This window comes from Podarcis filfolensis (assembly GCF_964270895.1).
Source record: "Podarcis filfolensis genome assembly, chromosome: 11".
NCBI classification, from domain to species: domain Eukaryota; kingdom Metazoa; phylum Chordata; class Lepidosauria; order Squamata; family Lacertidae; genus Podarcis; species Podarcis filfolensis.
The window spans coordinates 24,017,827-24,045,775 of record NC_139613.1 but is presented as its reverse complement, the minus strand read 5'-3'; the positions used below and the strand labels follow the sequence as shown (position 1 = coordinate 24,045,775).

General features: G+C 42.9%; 1 protein-coding gene across 2 annotated transcripts in view; it reads left to right on the top strand.

The window, feature by feature from the left end:
* The window catches only part of PDE4D (phosphodiesterase 4D), a 628,032-nt gene that overhangs the window by 11,078 nt on the left and 589,005 nt on the right, over positions 1-27,949 (top strand). Inside the window, exon 1 of one of the 2 annotated variants that reach the window (XM_083576107.1) lies at positions 1,963-2,206. The exons of the other annotated variant lie outside the window; for it this stretch is intronic. The gene's annotated coding sequence lies outside the window, so the exon portion shown is untranslated. Of the gene's footprint in view, positions 1-1,962; positions 2,207-27,949 lie in introns of those variants that run through there. 2 annotated transcript variants of the gene reach the window in all.

The following is a 27,949-nucleotide window of genomic DNA, read 5'->3' as shown; positions in this document are numbered from 1 at the left end:
TTTACCACAGGGATGGGAATACCTGTGGGCCTCCAGATATTGTTGGACTCCATCAGCCCCAGCTAGCATGATCAATGGTTAGGGATGATGGGAGTTGCTGTTCAGCATCATTTGGAAGGCTGCTGGTTCTCCATTCTTGCTTTACCATACCAGGCATCATTTTAGTAGGCTGGCTTGGGTATCCTGCTCTTCTGTGTTTAAAATGAATGGTGATTTGGTGGAGTAGAAGAAGAGAAAGGCAGCACGGGAAATTGAACCTACATAAGAGAATGAATGTTGTCAGGATAGGAACTGGGCTCTCCAAGGCCACATTGCACTTGTTCCTACATGCTCAGTTCTTGTCTAGGCTGAATTTAATTGAGCTTGCCATGGATTTACACTAGAACCTGTCATCACTGCAAAGATACAGTCTTGGGATATGCAGACATTACTGGTCATTCTCAGCTTTGGTCTGCCTGACCTTCTCTCTGCAACTGTTGGCTACTTATGTTTTTGCTTCCTTTGTGATTTCCCCTCTCTTCCATTTCTTGTACATGGCTTTCTTAAATCTCAGTTCATCTGTAAGCTTCTTATGCAACCACACCAGTTTCTTTAGATGCCCCCCACTTGTTGGAATGGTCTGCCTCTGGAGCTTCATTATTTCACATTTAAGAAACATCCATCTCGGACTTCCTTCTCTTTGAGTATTTCTGACCATGGGATCTCACCCAATAGTTCTTCAGCTTTTTGAAACCAGCCTTCTTAAAGTCCAGACTACTCTTCCTTACCTCTGTAACATGAAACCCAAGAGCACACAATCACTTCCTCCCGTGGTTCGCAGTACTTCCACTTCCACTTCCACTTGAGGGGCATGGGTGGTTCTGTGGTCTAAACCAGTGAGCCTCTTGGGCTTGCCAATCAGAAGGTAGGTGGTTTGACTCCACGCAACGGGGTGAGCTCCCATTGCTCTGACCAGCTCCTGCCAACCTAGTAGTACAAAAGCATGCCAGTGCAAGTAGATAAATAGGTACTGCTGCAGCGGGAAGGTAAACAGCATTTCTATGAGCTCTGGTTTCTGTCATGGTGTTCTGTTGCGCCAGAAGTCATGCTGGCCACATGACTCGGACAGCTGTCTGTGGACAAACTCTGGCTCCCTCAGCCTGAAAGTGAGATGAGCGCCACAACCCCATAGTTGCCTTTGACTGGACTTAACCTTGACTGGCCTTAATCTTACCTTTTACCTTTACTTCATCAATCAGTTGCCCCCTTTTGGTGAGGGCTAGGTCCAAGATAGATGACCTTCTTGTTGCTTCTTCCACTTTCTGGGAAATGAAATTGTCACTGAGGCGCTGGAGGAATTTGCTAGGATTTACATTTTTTGGCAGAGTTTGAGTTCCAACAGATATTGGGGTAGTTGAAGCCTCCCATAACTACTATATCTCTCCTTTTTTGAATATTTGGTAATCTGCCATAGGAAGGCATCATCAAGGTTGAGCCAGAGCCTTCTGTGAAAATTAATAATTAAACCATCCTCCTCTTCGCAGAATTTAGATTTGACCATCTTCTTCCTGGAAACAAGGGTGCTGAAAAGAGGAGATAAAAGAATGTGATATTTGTGTGTGTGTGTGTGTTTTAAAATGGCCAGCAGTACGGCAATTCAGCAAAACGTGGATGCTTTGGCTGTTTCTTCTGTAACAGCATACAAAAATGGAGAGCTGGATATTTGTGGTGGGCTGGAGGAAAGTGAGGAGAGAACAGTACTGCTATGATCCTTCCTTGCACATGTGATTCAAATTAAATCCAGAGCTCAGATTTCCAGCTGTTTTGTTACATGGAAGCAGATCACCTGTTACTCTGTTTTAAAAAGAGAGGGAGAATGGGAGAGACTGCTTCCCTCCCCCACCAGACTCCTGTCACAGAAAGCAATTCCACCCTAAGCAGCTTAGCGTGTGGGATATCGTCTCTTTTTTATTGTTCTGTTGCAGTGCTTTCTGCCCTTCAGAGCCAGTTAGACTTGTTAGGGAGAAGCCAACCGATTGGCTGATTAAATGAGCTCCGTTTCATAAATTATAGTTCGGCATGCACTAGCACGCGTCTTGGGGCTGCCGTAATCCCAGGGGCCCGTCTGTTCCTGACTCCATGCCTGTCGGTTCTGCATCGTACATGATGTTGCACTGGAATTTCCTGTCGTAAGAAAAGCTGGCTGTTGCATCTCCAGGACGACTCTGTGAGTAACTCTGATTTCTTAAACCCTTGCGTTAATTGCACACTTTAAGCAAGAGCTCCTGTAATTGGGCAATGCCACATTAGCATAAGGGACAACTTTAGTGGCTGTGGGACTGCGTTGCCTCTGAATTAACTTTGCGCTTCTCAGTCCCTAGAGAGTTAAGTCTATCTACTATGTGCAGTTGAACTGCAATCCACTGCTGTATTTATTTTGGAAATGGTGCCGTGTTTGATTCTATGTCTGTGCTCTCTTTCACTTATTAGAAAGGGATGAGATTGCAGTATTTGTGACTTTTCCATGCAGATGCTGCTTTGGATCGAAGACACATAAACTATATGTGTTAGGAGGGAACTGTATTTCCCTTTTCTTTATGAGTGCTCAATGAGATTACTGTGGAGAGGACTCCAGACACCGAATGATTTTTAAAAAGCCACAATAAACACCCCCCTCCCAAGTTTCTTCTTTTAAATATATAGTCTTTACCAGCTCATGGCGAAGCCTTAAGCAACTTTTTTTTATTGAAACGCTACTTTGTGCTCACCCCTTTTTATAGAAAACCAAATGCCACAAGCACTTAAGAATGTGAGCTGCAATTTTATGTGCTCTTCCTTGTGGCTAAGTTCTGTTGAACTTACTTCTGAGGAGCAGACTGCAAGGCTTTTAGATACAGTGGTACCTCAGGTTATAGACGCTTCAGGTTACAGGCTCCACTAACCCAGAAATAGTACTTCAGGTTAAGAATTTTGCTTCAGGATGAGAACAGAAATTGCGTGGCGGTGGCGGCCCCATTAGCTAAAGTGGTACTTCAGGTTAAGAACAGTTTCAAGTTAAGAACGAATTAAGTTCTTAACCCGAGGTACCACTGTAGAACCAATTATTTCATTGTAAACCCACAGGTGAGGCCATGCCTCTTAACTTCTGTATGACACCTAGTATAGTGATCAGCCTGATTTTTAGTAATAAATTATGAGGAGGAACTTAAAATAATAATAAAAATTATGGAAACTGCTGCTTGGGATTTTCAGTATATTTCTGAAGTCGCAACCATGTTTACAAGGTAGTAAGTCTAACAGAATACAGTGGGACTCACTTCTTTATAAACCATGCTTAAGAGTGTCCTGCACTTTAATGAAAGCATCCCACGGATGCCTGTATTGGCTTTTGAATATTGCCAGGTGCTTTTGAATATTGCAGAGATTTTAAGACGCTGCAGCAGGCATTTGGCTTCCCTTCCAAACAGTGGAACAGAAAGTGGGCTGGGATTGTTGTTGTTTTTTGTTGTTGTTGGCTAGGCATGGACAAACTGGGCAATTTCAGTTCTCTAAGGTATTTGGAGGCTGCGTCTTGGTTCACGTGTTCATTTGAGAAGTGCAAACCTGGTAGTTTTTCATTAAAATGCAAACAAAATCAATTTTGTCCTCCATCTCTACTTGTGGCAAATATAGTTGGGCCATGCTATTATTGCAGTTATTATTTTACAGAATTTTGTATGGAAACCACCAGTGTGTCATGTTCTCACAACCATTACTGTCCAAGAGAAACCAATATTCATAATGCTTTCTAAGAATTTTTAAAACAGGGAAAACTGTCTGTTTGTGTTGCAGTTGTGGAACTTCCCTTTAGCATAGATTAGAATCCGGGCAGTGTCTTGATTAGTGATTCTCTCCCTTTCCACAAAACACCTCCCCCAGTGCATTGATGGAACAGAAAATGTAGCCTGCAACTTGAATTCCTGTGTTCCCAGGTTAGCGGATATATCTGCTTCAGTCCTTCTGCTTTGATGAATGGTTGAAAAAGTTTTAGTTCCCTCTTTGCATTTTAAGAGTCCGTAATTGAGTAAGATTTGTGCTAAATGTTTTTGACCCTTTGGACAAGCTCCATTTCCTGGTACAATGTGTTGCTTGCATTGCTTTGTATTTCCTTTGCACATTTTTTGCTGTCCAAAATGTTACATTTAGTCCTCCGCTTCCAAGGGACAGATTCATGGGGCAGTTTTCAGCACAAATGTATCAGAAGGGGAGGGAGAGCGCGGCAGACATAACCCAGTTTTTATTAGATGGGTTACAATATATACAAACTATTCTGCATGCCTTCAAGATAGCTAATGCAGCCCTTTATGAAGCTACGCCTGTAACTCTGTCATTAGAAAGTTTGCAATGGCAGTGAAATGAGCTTTGCAGATAGATGCTATCAACATGTGCTGTGAATCAGCCAAGCCTGCACCATGATTGATGCTTTTAGGGCTTATCTAGATCATTGGATCATAGCATGGTGCCTTTTGCATTTTACCCTTTCTAGGAAATTTATTTATTTATTGAATTTCTGTCCCGCTCTTTCTCCCAAAGGAGCCCAGCATAGCAAACTGGTGGAAAATGCTACTCAAAACAGGTTTAGAACCTTTAAAAGAATTTTTAAAAATCCGAAAACATTTAAAGGCATTAAGAACACCTAAAAGCATGTCAAATAATTGCATCACAGTTAATAAATTTAAGATAGCCGGGAACAGTCTCTTTCAGCCACCTAAATACCTAGGTGAACAGGAATGTTTCTTCCTAAAAATTAGTGAGGGAAACAGACCTATCCCACCAGGGAGGACATTCCACAAACAGGGAACCATCCCTGAGAAAGTCCTGTCACCTGTCAGTGCAACCCAGGCAGCTCCTGGCAGTGGCACCCTGCCCAGAACAGGTTGTTCACTTAATTCCCTCCAGCCAGGGCACCTCCACCATATCAAGATTCAGCCTTATTGGCTATATCCAATCCTTCACTGCTTCCAGACATTGGCCCAACACCTGCACAGTCTCTCCTGAGTCAGATGGAATAGAGAGAGCTGTGTGTCATCAGTATGTTGACAACATGGCTTCCCCCAAAAAATCTTGGGCAGTGCTGGACAACACCATGCTCCAGATCCCTGGACGACAGCTCCCATGGTTTCACATAGATGTTGAATAGCAGAGGAGACAGAAGGGATGCCTGTGGGACCCCCACAACTCAAAAACCACATGTTTGAGCAATATTCACCTAGTGCTGTTTTCTAGTAATGACCTCATAGGTAGGAGCAGAGCCACCACAATACAGTGCCTTCAACTTCCTCAGTTGCTATCCTGATTAGACACCTGCAAATAGAACCAGATAAAGCAATGAGTATACCTTTGTTTCCCAGAGTTTCTTAGGAAAGAGGGATTGGTTGTTAAACCACTCAGAATTGTAGCTCTGAGAATTGTCAGGCACCTCCTGACAACTTTCAGGGCCCTTAAGAAACTAAACTGCCCCAGATTTTTTTGGGGGGAAGCCATGGCTTATTAAAGTAGAATAATGCTGCTTTAGAAGAAAAAACTGGCCCCATAAAGCTCTGTTGGAGCTTCCAAATGTTCAAAGAAGGGAGAATTGCAAAACCACGCTTTGGTTCATTCATGGTATCCCTCTCATGATTTGAACTTTTTTGCATTCATAGCTATGGGTTTGGCTATGTACTGTGTATCCACATCTGGACTGCCAACTGCAGAGGCCTTTTGGGATACTAGACTAGATAATTGGGCTTGGATAAATGAGATTCTTTTTAAAAAGCATCTCTAGTGTCTCTCTTCAAGGCAAAGTAGAAAATCTAATGCTTTTTCCATCATTAGCATGTTTAGGGTCATGTTCGCAGCACTTATAAACATTGGCAATGTGGATTATGAGTTTGACACTTTACTGGTTAGAAAATAGATACTCGGACAGAGACTGTTTTGGAAAGTTTTTGCAGGGAATGTTTCTGGTCACACAGACACTGAAATCTATTTTTCATTGCTACAGTGCTTCCTATTCAATCTGCTGAACCATTTTGCAACCTCTTCCCCAAGCAGATACTGCTAGCCTGTCGCAGAAACAATTCTTGATTACAGAGGCGGAGCTAGCTTAAGGTTACCAGATTTTTTTTTCAAAGAATCAGGGGACACTTTTTTTTTTGAATAGAGAAAAAAAAAGTTATTAAAAAAAGTTACATTATTTTTTTTTTAAAGGTAATATCTTCTCTTCTGTGGTCTCCTCTGTCACACAGCCTTCCTTTGGGCCCTGGCCTGCTCTCTTGGAGCACTAGCCACCGTGGAGTAGGCTCAGGTCGGGCCTGGGCTCGGCCACGTTTCCTTGTCTCCCGGTGCTCTCCTACCTCCCCTCATAGGTGGCAGTGGCGCAGCGCGGCAAGGCAAGGTCAGGGCTCCCCTCTTTTTTCTCCTTTCTTTCTTCCTTCTCCTTCTCCTCCCTGCGTTGGCTCCAGGGTTCTCCTGGCCCCAGAGCGCCACTGGGCAGTTGGCTGGGTGGCCAGGCGCTCTTGCTCCCGGCTCGATTTGGGTCATGGGGCGGGGGTCAACGGTTCCCCCAGTTAATGTGCCGGGCGTCCCCGGTTCCCCCTCGGCAATGGCAGTGGAAGTCTAAGCAGCCCGGAGCCAGCCTGGTAGCGTGGTTGGCTCTGGCTGGCTTCAGGAGTTGCCTTCTGCCGTGGCGCCGCCATTTTGCCTCGCCGGAAGTCCCCATATGAAGTGTCTTGTGCCGTTGAACCAATCACACAAGATTCATTCCCTACTAATAAATATACAACACTTAAAATATAAATCTGGGGACGTTAGATGAAATCCAGGGACATTCTGGGGACAGATTTTGTCCGGGAACAGATTTTTAAATCTGGGGACTCTCCCTGGGAAACGAGGACGTCTGGTAACCATAAACGAGGTGCACCGGCATCCGGAGCGGTGCACATGCTGTCCACCTGTGGGGTGGGGCTAGCTACCTGTGGGGGTGAGGCAAGCCTCCTAGGGGGGCACCTCCCATGTTAAGCATCCCAGGGGGGTGGCACGGCGATGTCACCCCCCTCAGGGATGACACCCGGGGAGGGAAGCACCTACTGCATCCCCTTTCTCCACCAGTGCTTGTTTAAACAGGTATAGGAATAAATTATACTTTTTGGGGGTATGCAGTCAATGGAAGTTTGCTTCTTGGACTTTGTGGTCTCAAATGGGGATCCCGGGCATTGCTTTGGATCAGGCTTCCTCAACCTCAACCCTCCAGATGTTTTGAGACTACAATTCCCATCATCCCTGACCAGTGGTCCTGCTAGCTAGGCATCATGGGAGTTGTAGGCTACCGAAGCTGGTTTTAACCAGCAATCAGTACTTTATTTTTACTGTTTTTGTTGCTCAGATATATTTCTGTTGAGTCAATAGAATGCACTGCTGTTTCCACTTTGATTAATTTACCTAAAACATTTTTTTATTAAAAAATAAAATAAAGCATTTTAATTCTACTCTTTGGCTGAAAAAGACTTCCAGAGTGGCTTACAGATGACCAGATAGTTCCTGGCATCAGCCTTGCCATCTAAAAGGCCCAACACAAAAGGAAAAGGGGACTGAAAGTTTCTCTATTTGATATCTGATCTGGAAGTTTTATTAAGCTGGAGGGTTGTTTATAAATGTATTACAAACTCTATAGTGCGGGTAAAGCAAAATCCTATGAAATACTATCCTGTAAACCAACACTTGGTTTGAAATAAAGGCTTGAGGTATGTATATCTGCCTTAAGAGTTTCCACTTAGGCCTGCTTTTTATCTGGAGAAAATTCAGCGTCATTTGCTTCAAATGAGCTCAGCGATCTCTTTCTCTTGAATCCTCTTTCATCTCCTTGCAGCTTAACGCTTTCTTTGAAAAAAATACACACACACACACATTAATCACAAATGTATCTGCTTTTTTGTTTATCTCTTTCTGCTTTGGGGAGTATACTTTCTCAGGACAGTCTCTGCTCTGCCAGAAAAATAGCTGGCTGTATTTTCCCTGCTTTGATATAAACAATTTATTGTATAAAGAAAATGTTTTGTCATATTTCATGATATAGTGCTATTAAAGCTATTTCTGGATCCATCCAAAGCCGTCTTGGAGAAACACAAGGCTCTTGTTTTGAAACTTTCACGTTGGCTGCAATTAGGTATCCCATGCTATGATGAAGACAGCCATTGTGGTGGTGGTGTTAGTGTGGTGACATCAGTCTGGGTTTCAATCCTCACTTAGCCACAAAGCTCATTGCATGACTCCGAGGTATCATAATCTCTCAGCCTCACAGGATAATTGTGAGGATAAAATGACGGGGAGGTGGTAGAGGGAAACCGTTGTTGTTGTTTCCAATCTCCTTGGAAGAAGGGCAGGGATAAAAATGTAATAAACAATACCACAATGTAAGCAACTATCAGTGATTAATTTCCAACACACCACAGCTCAGACGTACTAGAAGCCACTGAAAGAATTACCTCCTTCACACATAACACTAAGCCAAACCCATGGCTTAGTGTGAAAGAACAAGTGGGCTGGTGCACACCAAGAAAATCGTGGCTGATTTGCTCCTCCCACTCAATTCTGCTACGGTGCTACCAGGAGATGAGCCATGATTTGGCTCAGTATTGCATCAGAACCTGGGCTCATGGGTTATCTCCCAAAGCCCCAAGTGGCTTTGGCCTTGTATACCTGAAGGCGTGTCACCGCATCGTTCAGCCCAGACACTGAGGTCCAGCTCTGAGGGCCTTCTGGTAGTTCCCTCGCTTCGAGAAGTGAAGTTACAGGTGTGAGAGGAGCTCAGCAGGCACACCAAGCCATTGTTTGGTTTTGTGTTACCTGCAGGCCAGGCCAATGTGTGTTGCCGTGCTTTGAATGCTAGAAATGTACAAAATGGATGCTGTTTTCCCACAGGTTTTGTGGAAGCCTTTGCACAAATAACTATATGCATGAGGGCTTCTAGGCTACAGTGCTATATTTGCACATGCAGGATCAGGGATGAGGCTGATCAGTGTGGCTGTGCTCATTGATCACATATTGATAAACTTGGGAGCTGTAATGCTATAATATTTCCCGTTATCAGTTCTAGTTGTATAATAATAGTGTTCCCTGTTAAAAGTCCTGCAGGTGGACTGGTATCTAGTGGGGTCAGATTTGGGTCTGTGTTGGCCAGTTCAGATTTCCTCTCTGTCAGATTTCCTTTCTATGATTCTGTGTTTTGGATTGCTTTTTCTGCCATGCCACTTCACTGAGGAAATTATGAACTTGATGCAGTGCGAAAAAACCATTGAGGGATTTTGTCACTCACAATCTCTTTGGTGGAACCATACCTTGCAAATACAGTTTTTCATTGTTTGATTACTGATTTAATTGTAGTGTCCTCAGGCTAAAGTACTAATCTAATCAACTAGTTTTTTTCTTAAAAATTCAAGTAAGCCTGTTTTCCGGCTTCTGCCAAGACCCGTTTTAGAATTTAATGGTTCTCTTTTTATTTTTAAATTTTGAAGCTATGACCATGTTTGATATAGAACTATCTCTTGTGTCTGTTTGCAGGTTTAACATTAACCATGAATTAATTAATTAACACATGGTAACCTTCATTAAGAAAATTATGCAATTTGCCATGGTTACAGTCACTTCTAGAAAAGCCCAGATAAATCCCTTTCAATTGATATTCAGGAGGAAAGGACCATGGGATTTTGGAAATTGACCTTTTGAACTTTGCTGTCTTGTTAAACTTAAATTGTTTTCAAACCAGAAAATTAATACCCAGTGCAAAGTGTACATATGTCACTTAGAGCTAGTAGTCTCATGCCAAGTAGGTGGGCACCTTGTTGGCAGAGAAAAGTTCCCATGCAACAAATACTATGTTATTCTAAAGTGTACATGGTTATTTATGTAATTTACCTAAATTATGAATTTAACATGTTTAAAGATGTAATTCTTTCCACACAATTTCAATGCAAAGGCCATTCAGGAAATGCATTTTAAGTAGGAAAGCTCCCATAATCAGTTACGTATCATTTGCTAACTGAACACACACACCAGTGAATACTCATCATCAGTATTCACTGGTTTGATTTCCGTTCCAGACATGGGAAGAGTAAGTGAACACCATCAATTTCCATTTCTGTTTCTGTTTTTGTTTTTATGCAGAAGCTATATAAGAAGCAGATAGTTCTATGCAAGTCAGTCACTAAATGATTTGAGATTCCCAAGAGAAAGAAATATATTCTGCACACTCTTGTTAATGTGAAATACACCTGTACCAAGAACCTGAATTAACTAAGCCCACTGAAGGACGTGGAAGCCTAAACTGTATGTATTCACTTTTTTAAAAAGATACAGTGACGCTTAGGGTATTTAATCCTTTCATCTCCCCCTCCCTGAACAAAATGCCATGCACGATGTATTAACTTAGCTTGGGCTGATACTTGAACATCTGTGCTTCGTTTTGACAGATGGCTCGTCCTCTAATGTCCCAGACCAAAAGCACAGTGTGCTGTCATTGGTCATTGTGTGTGTTTTAAAAACCTGGCTCAGCTCCAGCCTATTGGTGTATGACATTTGTAGCTGTGTCCTGCCCTGTGCCTGGAGATGTATAATGGAAGCTATCATATGGTCAGATCTTATCCGGGTCTAATTAGGGCAAATGGTTGTAATTTATTGCCCTGGCTATTTACAGATGACATTTTACATAATGGTTATATGGCTGTCGCTTGCAACAACCCATGTAATGTATTGCAATAACAGTTACTTGGGAGCAGTGCTGTAACAGTCAGGGAACGATGTCTTTACAATAATCCCTAACTGAGGTTGATACTGTATAAAGAAAAATAGGTTCTTCATACAGTTGAAAATGCTTGCAATTTGTACTAACTTCCATCCATAACCAGTGTTAGGAGTGAGCTGGATATTGTTTTTTAGATGGAGCTGAATTGTTGCTATTATTACTTTAGAAAGTAAGAATTTTCTATCCCCAAGAGTAAATCTCTTCTTGAAAACATCCAGATTCTAAGTTCCTTGAAGTATTGGTCACAGAATCTGTATGCTGCATGCATTTTTACAAGATCCCTCTCTCCCATTGCAGTGTGAATAATAAGTGCAACAATCAAGTATAAATAATGGGATTTTAAAAAGCGATAAGGAAAATGACTTGGGCCCAGACTGCCTGAAAGATGATATTTCCCTATATGAACCTGCCTAGGTGCTAAGATCCTCAGGTGAGCACCTTCTCTCAGTCCCATCAACTTCAGAAGCAGAGGTGGTGGTGACACGAGACGGAGCCTTTTCTGTGGCTTCTCCCATATTGTGGCATTCCTTCTAAAGAGAGGTTAGATTGGCTGCCTCTTTGTTATCCTTCCACTAGCAAGCAATGACCATCCTATTCAGACAGGCCTTTGAAAACTAAGGGGCAGACATTGCTGATTATGGGGCAGCTGTCAGGACAAACTGTGTTTTAGTTCCTGGTTCTAAATGTGTTTTGATATATTTTAACCATTGTTTTTAACTAGTTTCTTTTTCTTAGTGCTGGAATCCCAACTTGAATTCCAGTGTAGGAGAAAGACAGGATTCAAATACATTAGATAACTAAATATTAAGGAAGATACACTAAATAAAAGATAAAAAAGAGGAATGGGCTGCACCATAGGCTGTTGTTGCTGTTTTGCAGGTGTGAGTCAATTGCATACTGGCAAATTCAGGTTGGGCAACAAGAGTGGATGTGGTACTTATGTGCCACAAAGCTATTTACACACACACACACACACACACACACACACACACAGGCTTTTTGTGGTAAGAACGTTTTGGGGGGAAATTGCACTGGAAAGTGGGGAATGAAAACTGCAACATGTATAACCTCCCTGCAAACAAATCAAGATGAATGCTCTATAGTTGAGTTATCTGGAAGTGGCCTGAGTGCTCATGTACATCACTTTTCACCGAGCTCATTTGTAAAAACAGAAATTGCAGGACTCTACATCACAGGGTTGCTGCAAGTATAAGCAAATTAAAACGAAGAGTGCCGTGTCCCTTTGTGTTCATATTAAAAAGAGAAGATGTGGTTGCCGCTTGTTTTTACTAGCCCTGCTCTTATCACCTGTTTAGTTTCTGTATGCCCAGCTGCTTTTAAAAGCGCAGGAATGGAGTCAATAAAAGCTGGTAACTGCAAGCTCTGATGAAAAGCAGCTATGTTAGACAAAAACAGCCAGCGATTTGATGTTAAGGGTGGTCTATTAGATGATAGTCCTCCATATTAAATTGCTGTAATCGTACAGTGAGAAACAGAATTACCAAAAAACTGAAAAAAATAGTAACTGAACATAGGCATAAAATAGACGTCTGCATTTGATTTGATCAAAATATATTAGTGGTTCTTATGCAGAAACATGAATTGATGGTCTTTTTATTAGCAAGGGACTCACTTAAATTGGCAGGCAAAAATTGAATGATTAAAAGGCAGAAATAAATTGGTTTCTACTTTTGGGTGGTGGTGGTGTGGTTGTGTGTGTGTGTGTGTGTGTGTGTGTGTGTGTGTGTGTGCTACAGTTTCCAGCCAGGCTCATTTTTAAGTCAGTGGGCTTTTTAAATGAGAGCAATGAGACCTCACCTTGAAATATTTCTGAAAATATTACCCTTTCATTCCCACTAGAGATCAACAGAGAAGGGAAAAATTGGCCTTGGCATCTTTAAACTTGGATTAGTGAGAGCATTTTTTAAGGATTTGTGCTGGCTTTTTAGAACAGTGGGGAATTCTAATTTTGGGCTTAGCAGGATATTAGGATCTCAGATCAATATCGGGAGAATTTCAAAGTATTAGGAGCGAAATGTTACATAAAGGATGCAATCTGTTGAGTTTCTGGGAGCTGGCATGTTATGGCAACATATCTGCCGAGAAGCAGCCAGGGATTCCAGTGTGTGTAATCTTCTTTATACAGGAACAACGGGAAGCTACTTCATCCTGACTCAGACTATTGGTCCTTCAAGCTTTGCGTTGTTTACTCTGGGCTCTCAAGGGTTTCAGACAAGGGCGCTTTTCCCTGTCTGAAACCTACTTGGGAGATGCCAAGGACTGAACATGGGATATATATATATTTCCAGTGCATATGGAATAAATTTGCTGTGTTCCAGTAAGGTGACCTACTTGTGAACAAGCAACAACACCTAGATTGGAGCTTTTCAGTTAGTTTCTCTCTACAGCTCTTATACCAAGGTGCGCCCCCCATTTATTTTTTGCTATTGGGGAGCAGGCTGGGGAACAATCAGCTATGTATGTATACAGTGTTGGCTCCAGAATTGAGGGGGGAGGGACTCTTGGACAAGATCTGTTTCATAGGCCCACCTCCTCACCACTGTTGCTACCTGTCAGGAGCAAGCCAGCAGTAACTCATACCATGCAAGTTGGAGTTAACTCTTTATTAGCAAAAACACGATCTGCACAGGAGTGTCAGGCCTAATGAGCATCTCATCTCATCTCCAGTAGGTCTTTCCCCCATGAATCAGTTGCTGAGACTGAAAGTCCCTGCTTCTCCACAGCCATCTAGGTCTCTTCCTCTCCAGGGCTTTTTTCAAACAGTCGGAGGCTGTGCCTGCATTCAGTCAGTCTCTCCTCTGCTCTTTTCATGCCTCTTTTGGTCCTGGGAGACAAAGGGAGAGGGGAGCTTGTCGCAGCAGGAGGGGCATCTAAATTTGGGATTACAGCCTGCAGGGAGGGGTTGGGTGGTTTGATCTTCTTCTGCCCGGTCACCATCTTTTCCCAGACTCAAAGGTGACCTGTGATAGCTCAGCAGGTTAGAGCATGGTGCTGATAACTCCAAGGTTGCAGGTTTGATCCTCGTATGGGACAGGTGCATATTCCTGCATTGCAGGGGTTAGGCTAGATTAAGGTTACCAGATTTTTTTCAAAGAACACTTTTTTTTTTTTGGAAAAGAGAAAAAAATTTATTTTTTTTAAAAAAACTTTTAAAATATCTTCTCTTCTGTCACGCGACCTTCCTCTGGGCCCCGGCTTGCTCTCTTGGAGCGCTAGCTACCGTGGAGTAGGCTCGGGTTGGGCCTTGGCTCAGCCACGTGTCCTTGCCCTCCCAGTGCTCTCCTACTTCTCCTCAGCAGCGCAGCAAGGTCGGGGCTCCCCTCTTTTTTCTCCTTCCTCTTTCTCTCTCTTCCTTCTCCTCCTCTCCTCCTTCTCCCTGCATCAGCTCCGGGGCTTTCCTGGCCCCGGAGCACCACTGGGCGCTCTTGCTCCCGGCTCGATTTGGGTCGGGGGGGGCAGCTGTTCCCTCAGTTGACGCGCCGGGCGTCCCCAGTTCCCCCTTGGCAGCTGCAGTCTCAGCAGCCGCCCAGAGCCAGCCTGGTAGCGCAGTTGGCTCTGGCTGGCTTCAGGAGCTGCTCGCTGCTGTGGTGCCCACCATTTTGCCTCGCCAGAAGTCCCCATATGATGTGTCTTGTGCCGCTGAACCAATCACGCAACATTCATTCCCTACTAATAAATCTACAACACTTAAAATATAAATCCGGGGACGTTAAATGAAATCCGGGGACATTCCAGGGACAGATTTTGTCTGGGGACAGATTTTTAAATCCAAGGATTGTCCCTGGGAAACGGTGACATCTGGTAACCATAGACTAGATGATCTTCAAGGACCCTTCCAACTCTACAATTCTATGAGTCATGCAGCATTTATTGATGTGTGAGAGAGAACCTCATTGGTGCCAATGAATAGTTTGCCTCTGGAGGACCACAGGTCCAACCTATGATCTAATTGTACCTCTAAATCAGTCATTGGGTGCAATGCAGTAACAACATGCTTTATCCTTCTGGTTTTAACATGACCTGATCCTATACATATTGCTTTGGGCTATGTACTGCTGCATTCATTGGGACTTGTCCCCATGTATGCGTACAGAGGGTTGTAGCCTTAATTGCCCCCAGTAACAGCTAAGAGCAAATTAGCTTTACCTTTGTGTTCCTAATTTCTAGCATTTTTTAAAAGTAGTATTTAAGAGTGTAATTGCATTCAAGTTCAGTTGGGAGCTAAGGCATAGAAGTGACCTTCAGGGTCCATCTATATTCTGGACTTCATTCAGTGTATTCTGTGTTGCAGGGAGATTGAGGATGATGGTTGAACTTCACCCTCTTCCTTGTGATTGAGAACCAGAAATCAACTTATTTACCTCCACTGTTGAAGGCAGTATGTCCTTCAATACCAGTTGTTGGGAATCTCAAGTGGGGAGAGTGCTGTGCATATGGGGCTATGATGTGTAGACCCCAGAAATAGTCCTATTGTCTGACTGTATCTGCGTGTGTCATTATGCATTTGGAATTTGGAATCCCAGTATCATGCCAACCCCTTTTCATGCCATTTGAACAACACAGTCCCTCCGCCCTTCTTGCGGGGCGGGTGGGGAAAGCATTCTTCATTGATTTTCCTTTGAAAATATGTGTGCCATTGATTTGGAAGGAAAATATTTTCTCAGCCAGAGAGCTGAATGTGTGAGACTCTGGCCAAACCTTGAACATTGCCACGTTCACAGGTCCATCACTAGTCTTGGAGATCTGTGAACAGAATGGATGTATATAAAATAAACAAAGAGCACTGAAGCAAAATCTTGTCCTGAGCCAATAAAGAGTAGAGCAAACAAGAAGCGAGAACCCTTGAGCTTGGTGGATATAGTTTCTTTTAATTAACTACATTGATGGAGAGCAGGCTTTTAAAGGTCATTTCCATCAGCAGTGATATTTGATGTCTGTTGACAAATGAATGCTTTCTGCATTTTTCCCATGTCTTTGGCATGCTCTCAAATGGCTGAAGAGCACACAGTCATTGGGAAATGCAGCAACAAAACACTTAACTGTCCTTGTTCCACCATAGGCAAACATCTGAAATTCTTGATCGTGCTGTAGATTAATTTGTTTTTTCCTTCTTAAATGTTTACTCAACACACAGCTTTCTGTTTGCCTGCATATAGATATTTGACAGGAGAAAACTCAGAGTTAGTTGTCTGTTAGCCTGGAAAGAAGTGTAAGATTCCTCCACCAACCACCATACTTCTAAATCCATACTTCTAAATACAGTGGTGGTTTGTGCCTATTGGGACAAGTAAGGTGGAAGGTAGGGAGCTTAACAACAGGTGCAGCCAGAACCAATGAAAGGCAGGACCAGATCCAATGGCAGGTAGAACCAACTAATTCTAATTTTGACCCCATTTTCTTCTCTGCTGAGTTCTACAGGGGCAACATGGAGATTAAGGAGGAGCACACACAGAAAGATCGTTCAGTTATATTTTAGGATGCATACAGGTGGGTTCAGGAGGAAGCTGCTCTTTAGGAATACTGGATGAGAAAGCTATAGCTCTCCAGAAGTTATTGGATTTTATTCCCATAAGCCCTAGTCAGCATGGCCATTGGTCAAGGATATCGAGTTTTATTCCAGCAGGATTTGGTGGGTCATAGGATCCCCACCTCTGATTCAGGGCTCTCTAGGTAATAACCAGTCCTGTCAGCGCAAAGGTTTCTGCTTGTGCAATGGAACGTTCTCCCACACTGCTCCCTCCAGGTTGCCTAAATCTGTTCTAGGGACTCCCTCAGTCCTCTGGAACTGATTTGGGGGAAGAGATGGGAAGTCCTGTTGTGCAATAGGAAATCCTTGGTAGTTGAATACTATGCCAACAGTTTGTAGCATGCCTGTACGCATACTGGTAATCATTCCAGGTGTTCTGAAACTGGCAAAAAAATGTTGTTGCAGCAGTGTTCCTGTGGACATTCTAGATACTGTGTTCTGGACCAAGTAAAGCTTACTGAGACTGCCAAGAAGCAGCCTTGTGAACAGTATGTCACACCCGTCCATTCTTGATGTAACCAAAGCATGTGTCACTATATGATTTCCCCAGAAACAGGTGCTTATGGTGCACCTGCCTCATTCTGGGCACTGCTGTTCTCTGACCACCCAGAAGCAGCTGCCAGGAGTTAAGACCCTGTTATAACTGTGGCATCCAAGTCGGAGCAGATGGAAGCAATTTTATCCACAAAATGTTTAGTAAAACTGTCGCAGCAAGTGACTGGGCATATCCTCTCCTAACAACATAAGGACTTTCATGATGTTACACATTCCTTACAAGTAATTGTTCCACTGGACCACTCTGTGTGAACACAATGATGGCAGAAAAGGAATATTTCTTTCCTGCTATTTCTGCCACAGAACAGGCCCTCAGGTGGACTCTAGCATGTGTTTCAGTCAGGCATGTCTTTTTTTCCCTCCACTGTTGCATTGTTTTCCACCCTTCCCATTTCATTTCCTGACTCCCTGAAAAGGTCAGGTTGACTCTGCCGACAGGAAGAGGATTATTGGGAGTGCTTTTGTATTGTTATAAGAATTTAAGGTCTCAAATATATAGAAGAAGAAGAGGAGGAGTTGGTGTAGTGGTTAAGAGTGGTAGTCTCGTAATCTGGGGAACCGGGTTCGCGTCTCCGCTCCCCCACATGCAGCTGCTGGGTGACCTTGGGCTAGTCACACTTCTCTGAAGTCTCTCAGCCTCACTCACCTCACAGAGTGTTTGTTGTGGGAGAGGAAGGGAAAGGAGAATGTTAGCCGCTTTGAGACTCCTGAAGGGGAGTGAAAGGCGGGATATCAAATCCAAACTCTTCTTTTTGTTGTTCTTCATCCTGCTTTATCACTACCCGAAGGAGTCTCAAACGTTCTCCTTTCCCCTCCTCCCCCACAACAAACACTCTGTGAGGTGAGTGAGGCTGAGAGACTTCAGAGAAGTGTGACTAGCCCAAGGTCACCCAGCAGCTGCATGTGAAGGTGGAGGAGCGGAGACGCGAACCCGGTTCACCAGATTACGAGTCTACCACTCTTAACCACTACACCACACTGGCTGTATAAATTAAATGTTCATAAATTTACAAGGCAAACACATAAATTTACAAGGCAAACACATAAATAAGTATGTAAACCACGTGTCTGAAAATAGTACAGGAGAACAACATTTGGGTGGGTGGGTGTGGCACCCGTGTGATATCACACAGTGGGAGGAGCCCTGATGGGGTCTGTTGTGGCCTTTGAAAGGCCCAACAGAGCCTAGTTGCAGCTGCAAGAGGGTCCAATGGAGCCTGCTGCTGCTGCTGCTGCTGCTGCTGCAGGAGGGTCTGATTGGGCCCAGACGGCTGTGGAATATTGAGGGGCCCCAGCCCCCTCATTGAAAATAAGTGTCAGGGACACGCCCAGCAGAGAGGAATCTCCAGAGGAAGAAAAATTGGCTGCACCTGAGTCACCAAGAAGTAGGAGGCGGAGCAGGCGATTAGAGCAAAGGTGGGCCAGCAGGAGGCAGGGAAGGGCGTGGCGCATATCTGGCCTTGGGAGGGGTCATAAGCCAGTCGAGTCAACTGACTCCGACAGTGAAGGATGAGTTGTGGAAGCTTGGACTGCTGTAAGCCTGTTATTGAGAAATAAACCTCAGCTACTTAAACTGCCAGCGTTCCATGTCTTGTGTGGGAGAAGCACTAAACCTGACAATAAGGGGCACTCCCCCCCCCCCCATAGATGGTGTGCCTGTCCTACAGCAAACATATAAAATGTGTATGATAGATCTGCTAGCCTAGTTTTTGGAGACTCCAGAGAAGTTGAGACCGACCTTGTTAAGCTTGCCAAGAAGCCTGGTAGTCTTGCAACGTTTTCCTCTAGCACAGGGAACTCTTTAGAAAGTCTGTTTTAATTGCTGGATGAGAACAAAGGCACACATTGGGAGATTATTGCATTACAAAAGGAGGGGATCAGCCTTAAAACCAGCTGTCTTCTGCTTAGGGCTGCATCAATGTAGAATAAAATGTCAAGCGTGTTTGTGAAGGCACATTTAAGCCGCATGAAGACTGAAGCCTCTTAGCCAAAAGTGGCCCAGCACAGGAGGGGTGGAAATCCTCCTGGCCTGTGGGTGTAATACTAGCGGCAGGGAGCACCATGATCCACGTAAAGGTGAGGGCTTAGAAAGAAGATGAACTGGTGGCGAATGATAAATGTTTGCATATAAAGCAGAGCCTTGCTTATTTTGATGAGTCAGAGTTGAATGAGGTCACCGAGTACTTGTACATTTTTTATTGGAATATTAATGTCTGAAATTACAGACAGCCTGTCTGTTGCTGTACGCACTTCAGTCCTGATATGCTTCTTTTGAAGATTCACTGGAAGTTTTTCAAAAGGACTGAAATATATAGACTCTGCAGAAATATATATAAGACTCTTCTGTTGTGCTAAGTGGGGAGGCACAGCAGAAGGAGGTCAGGTTACCTTAATTGCCAACCAGGTAATTTAGGGAATGCAGGGACGCAGGTGGCACTGTGGGTTAAACCACAGTGCCTAGCACTTGCCGATCAGAAGGTCGGTGGTTCGAATCCCTGCGACGGGGTGGGCTCCCGTTGCTCGGTCCCTGCTCCTGCCAACCTAGCAGTTTGAAAGCATGTCAAAGTGCAAGTCGATAAATAGGTACTACTCCGGCGGGAAGGTAAACGGTGTTTCTGTGTGCTGCTCTGGTTCGCCAGAAGCGGCTTAGTCATGCTGGCCACATGACCCAGAAGCTGTATGCTGGCTCCCTCGGCCAATAAAGCGTGATGAGCGCTGCAACCCCAGCGTTGGCCACAACTGGACCTAATGGTCAGGGGTCCCTTTACCTTTTTAACAATGCAATAGACAGCCTTGTGCCTTTCTAGTACCCTTAGTATTTCAGGACCCTTTAGTATGCATGCCTCCAGAGACCAGGCGTCCTAACCATGCGCAAAATGGAAGCTGGGTATCTCCACTCCTTTGTTCTTTATTTGCAGGAAAGGAGACTCGAGCTTTTATCGCAAGATTTAAGCGTTTGCTCCTCTCCCCTTCAGGGCTGCTGTTTTAGTGGTGCCTGGCCGTCTGGAATGAGTCTGCATGCCACTTCCTCCCACAGTCCCATGGAGAGATAACCTGCAAAGCTGTGTCGGGGGAGGGCCCTTCCCCCCCTTGAGCCTGCAACAGTCTTGCCCAAGGGAGCACTGAACCCAAAGTTTCTTTTCATGATGTTAAACAAGTATTGCCATATATTTCTTAGATTTCTTGGATTTATTTCCCTGCTTTTATTTATCTGCCTTCAAACCCATTTAAGATTTAAACACTCTAAAACAGAAGGCCACAGGCACCAGGCTGTGGTTTTGAAGTTTGATTAAAGACCGGACAAACTTTTCTTCTTTTTCTTATGGTACTAGATGTTCTTCATTTCAAAGAATGCACGACATCTGGCAATTACACTTACTGACCTCAAGGTTTATTATTTTAACTTTGCAAAATGGCTGTAGCCTGGGGGAAAGCCCACTACATATTGAGCACCCAAAGAGGTTTATTCCTGCTCAGCACGTGCTGTCAGCTTTTGAAAGTGCACCCGTGAGGGTGTAGGAAGTTGCTCCACGCATGGCCCTCCTTCCCAATACGTGATCTTAGGTGACAATGCTATGCATCCATTTGAAGTGTGTTGACCAAGCTATAGACACCGGTAGAATGTCTCTCAGAGACAGAGTTCGGGGGAAACACTGTCCTTCCTTGTGTCCAGCAAGATGGATTTGCAGAGTGTGGATTGGTTGGCCCTCAAGTGTCATCATTTATGTTTCTCAGAGCAGGGCTGATTGGTGGCCCTTGTATTGGTCAGACAGACAGCTCTCAGAGTGGGTTTCAAAATCTGAAAAGACAACCTTGTTAATTAAAATAACAACAGACCAACAAATAATGTTTTGAGCAGATAAAAATGCAAGTGAGGGGCTTGCTTGGGTGTGGCACTGTAAGTCTCCTTCCCTTTATTCTTCCATGGAAAAGGAAGGAGGCTTGAGGTTCATCTCAGAGAGATAAAAAGCATGATGCTCATTCCCGTGGCTGTACATGTGTCCCAGAGCAGGGCGCTATCATTAGGCAAAGTGAGGTGGCTGCCTCAGGTGGCAGATAGCAACCCAGCAACCTGCTTTATCCCAAATCATTTGCCTCTTTGTCTACAGCAGGGGTCAGCAACCTTTTTCAGCCGTGGGCTGGTCCACCATCCCTCAAACCATGTGGTGGGCTGGACTATATTTTGAAAAAGAAAATGAATGAATTCCTATGCCCCACAAATAACCCAGAGATGCATTTTAAATAAAAGGACACATTCTACTCATGTAAAAACATGCTGATTCCTGGACTGTCTGTGGGCCAGATTGAGAAGGCAATTGGGGCGCATCCAGCCCCCGGGCCTTAGGTTGCCTACCCCTGTTCTACAGTGACTGGCAGCTGCTTTGCAGGATTTCAGACAAGGAACATTTGCAGCCCTGCCTGGAGATGTCGAGAGAAACCAAAATTGACAGATTTGCCTATCTGTAGGCACTAGGAAAAACTGGGCTGCTCTTCTTTTGTTGAGGCCACTAGCATTTCATTTTCCCTCAACTGCTTCTCTTTGTGATTCTTCCTGTGACTTTGAAAGGAAGTAGAAACAGACAGAGACATTTCTATTCAGGCTAGCTTACTTTCACCTGTCACTTTGTCAGTGGTTCATAGTGGCTGAAAGGCAAAAGATTTATACGAACCGAAGAGAAACCAGAGTTTGAGGTGGCATACAGAAATGTAGCAACAGAAACCAGACCTCCAGTGTAATGGTCTTGATGTTAGTTACAAGAGTAGCAATGCAAATCAGAGTGGAGAGTGAAGTTCAGAAGATGATGGGAATGCAAATGAAATGAGTGAATGCATCACAGTTTACTTGAATGGAACGCATCACCATCTAACACTGTGAACCTATATAGGTCTAGTCAGAGGCAAGCCCCATTGAATACAATGGGATTTAGGGATGCGGAAATAAGTATTTCCAGTCTGCATCAGTTTTGCAAGTAATTATTCATAAGTCCATTCCATCCCATGTTGATCTGCATTTTTTAAATAAAAAAGTATGAACACTTTCATTACTGTTGAATTCCCCCCTCCGTGATACATGTTGTCTGCATGTCTCATCCTAAAAATAGCATTTAAGCACACCTCCTTATATGTGTGTTGGTTAAGATTTTTTAATCAAGAACTGTATTGCAAAATTTGGAATACTGTAAAAATGGAAGGATGACTATGTTCAGATCTGCCTATTAATCTTGAAACTGCAAATCAGGTCAATTCAGTTTAAAATGTGAACTGGATAAAATCCTTGAGCATTCTTAATGGGACTTATTCTCAGGTAAACATGTATGGGACTGCATCCTAAATCACATATTCATCCAGATCAAAGGCTTCAGAAATGAACAGCTGTTTTCTACATAGGTGATGTAAATCCAGCACAGTGGGTTGCATCCAGCACATACAGGGAATAGATCCTCAATGCACTTAAGTTAGTAATGTCATTTGATTCCTATTGGCCTACTCCAAGTATGACTTAGCTGGAAGTAACCCAGTGAACTGTCAGCCTTTGTTTATACTCGGCACATTTGATGCAACTTGTTTTATTTACGGTACTTGTAATCTGTGAAGTTGCAGCCACAGTATCGTGGCATTGATAAATGGCCGGCTCTCTCAGTTAGGTTTAAGCAGGGTGGTCTCCTTTGCCAAGCCTGACAGGTTGATGATGAGATGGACTTGTCTCAGGTCCTTCCCTTTGGCAGTTGTAGATTGCAGAACACCAGGAGAGGCTGCAGTGGTTCCTGCTTATGGGCTTTCTTATAAGCAAGGCAAAGTGATTTAAGCAAAGCTCAAGAAAGGCTCAAAGCCTAACGTGTTGAAGCCCTGAAAATGCAGGAAATCCAGCTCTTCTTGTGTACAGTCAAGAAGGCACTGTTTCTTCTGAAATTGACACACCATCTCTCTCCCCACCACCCACCCCCGTCTTGGATGACAAACTTTCATTAATGTTCCCATGAAAGGAACATTATGTGATTATTGATAGCCTACCCCCCTGATTTTTTTCTTAGTCCAAATATAGTCCAGAACGATAGTTTTGCTGTTTGATGTTCCAACACAAGAGCAACTAGCGGGCCCTGTAAAGAGAGCAGCCTGTGATTCACTGTGTTTAGTGTTCGTGCCTCTTTGTTTTGCCATGCATCCCTGATCCAGCACCCATTTGTTTGAGAAACAAACACAAGGCTTTGTATTCTGCTACATTCTCTGTAACCTGTGGACAGTTTTCTGCATCTCTGATGCAATGAGGATTCCCTTTTGCCTTGTTTGGCCAGCACACGTGAGAAAACCATTTGCATGGCTCTGAAAATTGACCTTTATTTTTACAATCTGCTCTTTGCATTCTTGCCATTGCCTTTAAGTGAAAATTCACCAGCATTTTAGGAATAATTTCTCCTCATGTACACATTTTTTGAAACATTCCCCACTCAACATCATGCATTTTGTGTGACATTTTCATTAATAGATTCGTTTTTACTCAAAATTGTATGTGTATTCCAAAGGATGGCTGTGCTTTGGTTTTTGAAAGTGCAAATTAGGTAGGTTATTGTCTAAATGAATTGCACTTTTTCCTAATTCCTCCATTATGTTCTCTGCACCACTCCAAGTGGGATGTCAGTGTAGAATGTTCCCACTGCTGGGATTTAACTCTCAAGACAGATAACGAGTGAAACTTCTAGCTTCTAAAATGGTTCATTGAAACACACTGTCTATGCATACAAATTCTGTAGAGCACTGGAAACAGCTTGCACAAGCTTTCTGACTTTCTGGTGTGGTGGTGAGAACTGAATGTAAAAGAGGAGTCTCCCTCATACAGCTGCTGCTAACAAGTTTCTACTCTTCTTCATGGGGCCTAACCTGGCTCCTGTCCAAGACCAAACCACAGAGGCATTTACATATAAGAAGTAATATTTTATTATAGCAGTCTAATGTTACAAACTCAGCAGCTAGGAAAGAGAAGACTCTAGTCCACGTGTCCTTACAAGGCGAAGAAGTAGCATCAATATATCTGGTGTGAGAGCAAGAAGAGTCCAAGGTTAGTAGCAAGTTCCAAGACTGCAAAGTTCTATGCAGAGTTCCAGGACTGCACAGGATCACTGAAGTTGTTCCAATGAGTTTCCCCGTTTACCTGCCAAGCTTTTAAGCAGAGGTAGGGAAAGCTCAGCTGCTCGTGAGTCCCAGCCACACAGAAGTCCCTGGCCTGAAGGTAGACACTCCTCCTAGTGGGATTAGCCTCCTTTCTTCTCTTGATGCACTGCCTCTTTCTTGATGCATGCTGCTTCCTCTGAACTTTTCCGCTGTGTCACAGTAGTTTGTGCCCAGAGCTCCCCTCATCCTCCACATGCTAGGAAGGTGCAGCCCCTGGAAGCGAAGGCTCAGAAAAAGCTCAATATGGAGGCCAAATGGCCGAAATATTGGGAAATATTGGAACAAGAAGGAGACAAATTGAAATTGCAGAGTTTTGAGAAATTAAAACATAAAGTGCGAGACTGGCTTCATTATTATCAAATAAGAGAGGCCTGTAATTTGGATAAAAAAATTGGCTTCCAGGTGGAAAAATCGAAATTGGAAACAGAACTGATAGATCCCAAAACTAAGATACTCTCAAGAATGTATAACTTGCTGTTAAAATGGAATACGCAGGATGAAACGGTTAAATCTGCTATGATTAAATGGGCACAAGATATTGGTCACAACATTATGTTTGCTGACTGGGAACAGCTGTGGACCACCGGTATGAAATTTACGGCATGTAATGCCTTAAGAGAGAATATTATGAAAATGATTTACAGGTGGTACATGACACCAGTCAAGCTTGCAAAAATATATCATTTGCCCGATAATAAATGTTGGAAATGAAAAGAAAATGAAGGTACATTCTTTCACCTTTGGTGGACGTGCCCAAAGATTAAGGCTTTCTGGGAGATGATATATAATGAAATGAAAAAGGTATTTAAATATACCTTCCTGAAGAAACCAGAGGCCTTTCTCCTGGGCATAGTCGGCCAATTGGTGCCAAAGAAGGATAGAACTTTCTTTATGTATGCAACAACAGCAGCAAGAATACTTATTGCAAAGTATTGGAAGACACAAGAGCTACCCACCCTGGAAGAGTGGCAGATGAAGGTGACGGATTATATGGAATTGGCGGAAATGACTGGCAGAATCCGAGACCTGGGAGAAGAGTTGGTGGAAGAAGACTGGAAGAAATTTAAAGACTATCTTCAGTAATACTGTAAAATTAATGAATGTTAAAATGATGTTGGATTGAAAATAAGTGGCATTAGCAACAAAGTTAATAAGAATATGCAAAAATGAATTGATAATGGATGAAAATATAGAGTTATAATATGTTAAGATACAGAGTTAAGATAAACGAAAGAGGGTAAGGATTTGCTGATTTGATTATTTAAATGGGAATACAAAAAGGGGAGGTGTGAGGAGGCCAAGGAAATAAGATAATGAGTTCAAAGTTACAAAAAACGGATTTGTTTTTAATTCTTTTTTAGTTATTTGTCTCTTGTCTTTTGTATTTTTATTCTCCTTTTTTCTTTTTCATGTATTTTTCTATGTTTACTTTTTTGTATCCTTTTCTTTTTATATGACCTTTTTTCATTTTGTAAACTTATGTTTTTGTAAAACTTCAATAAATATCTTTTAAAAAAAGAAAAAGAAAAAAAGGAAGGTGCAGCCCCTGGGTCTCCTGTTGCTGCAAAGCCTCACCCTCTTCATTCTAAGTCCTTGTCCTCAAGTGCCTCCCTTTCCTGGCCTGAATCAGAGCACTCAGAGGGACCAGTGCCCGTGCCAGACAGGAAGTAATATCTATGCAAGCTGTTTCAGACTGAAATGTCAAAAGTTCAGTTTAAAAGATTAAGGCACTTCTTGCATTCTGTTTTTGAAATGAGGCTTTCCAATTACAGGGGTTATCATGATGAGATCCTGCACTTCAAAATCAGCCACTGCATAACTGACAATAAGCCAAGGAATGGTGTGCTAGCGTGAAGTACTAGCTTAATGTAGCATGAGAGGTTTGCACTGCAGGGAAGGCAAGAGGTAGACACCTTTGGGCCCAGGGATTGGGTTTTCACTTTCCCCTCTTAGAACTTATCCCATATGTGTTACCAGCAGGCAAAGGAATCATGGAATTAGTTTTTTGCCAAAAATGGATTATTCTGCTTTATGGGAGGTGCTGTCATTTGCCTTTAGATAAATTTCCACCTTTTGTCACATTTGAGTATATTAGCCCACTCATTTGTTAATGAAAGCCGCTGACAATAGGACTCCAAATGGGAACGAAAGTCATGCTATTATAAAATAAAACAGTGTTATGTAGCCAACAAGCACCAATTATAGAGGCTTAACTCCACTTCAAGGAAGTCATATCTTGCACAATGGAAAGCCTTATGTGTTAAACAAATGATCCAACTCAGACCTCCAGCTCAATGCAAATAAAGTACAATTTAACTGTACAGCAAATTTGAATGAAGTAATAAGTTTCCATTCTGGCAATTTTTTTGGTTCCATTAAACTTGGGAAATCAATAGTTAGGTTCTATAAACTAGGAAGCATGTGAAAAAGGAAAAACTTATTCTGAAAAATGCCACTAAGAGGATTTATTTTAGCTCAAAAATGTTTCAGAATACATGTTCCTCCTTCAGTACCAAGTTACAAAAAAATGAAAAATACAGATGTCTACTATTGACAAATGAACAACATTATATACAGGGAAATTTCAAGTGCTTGAAACATTACAAAGAGGTAAAATATGAGCAGTGTTTCAGAGCATGCTATCAAAGTAAGCAGTGGATGAGGCAATTTTTTGAAGAAAAAAAATGGTCTACATAACCTGAAACCGTCTGAAAAATTTAAGAGATGCTAAAAAAAATTTTTTTTAAAAAAAGATCATGTGTAAAACATTGTTGGGAAATGAAAGTAAAACCCAGAGTACAGACCATGGTAGGTTAACTAACATGTACCTCATCACATTGTTTGAAGAAGGCGGAGCGCTCCGGAGGAGCAGGCCACTGAAGCTACACTGTGCTTGGCTCCATGTCTGGCCTTATCCGCCCCAACAACAAATATTGATGGGGTCAAAGCAGCGCTCGATTAAACCCCATGGAGGCCCCTAGGCAGCTGAACTCTCAGAGGGGGGTGGGGCTTGCAGATTATCTCCTAATACGTTTGGTGGGATAACATTGAACTAAGAAAGCTTGATTGTAATTTTCTTTCAAGATCAAATCAGTATTATTTTGATCCATTGTTGTGGGCCCCCTCAAAGGTGTGGGGCCCATAGGCTGGTGCCTATGCTGCCTATTTGGTAACCCAGCACTGCGCCAAAGACACCTCAGCCCCCTAGAGTTGGTGCGCCTGGGCAACCCTATAATAGGAGTTTCCTGGGCACTTAGTGGGATTAAAACAAACAACACTGTTATAAAATCACAAATCACTTTTAGTGATAAAGTCTACTTTTCCAGCCATTCTTCACAGTGTGGTTAACTCTGAACACAAGGAGGTACATTCACAATGAGAGATGGCAGAGATGTTTGATTCAGTTGGCATTTAAAAGCAAGCCTTTCTAATTCACTTTCCAAAACAATAGGCAAACCGGAATGCAGTCATCCTTCAAAATTTGCCGTTCTCTTAATTTTGCATTGCAGTTTTCCAGCCAAGTAATATGCTCAAAAATGCATATTCTGGGGTATAGTGTGCATAAAAATAAACACATCTGAGCAAAAAAAATGCACAAATTGATTGCATTAGAGAAGAGTGCTTTGCAAATATTTGCAAATTAGGCAGAATTGTACACAAAGCCTTTCTATTAGGAGAAATTCACTGATGGATATTCATGATTTGAAAAAAATGATCACAAACTGATGCAGAAATGTTGAGAAGTATGGAAAAATGAGAAGCTGAGCAAAACCATAATTGATGGATTTTCCCATCCCTATTGGCAATGTAGTATCATGCAGGAGAATAATAATAATAGTAATAATTTATTATTTATACCCCGCCCATCTGGCTGGGTTCCCCAG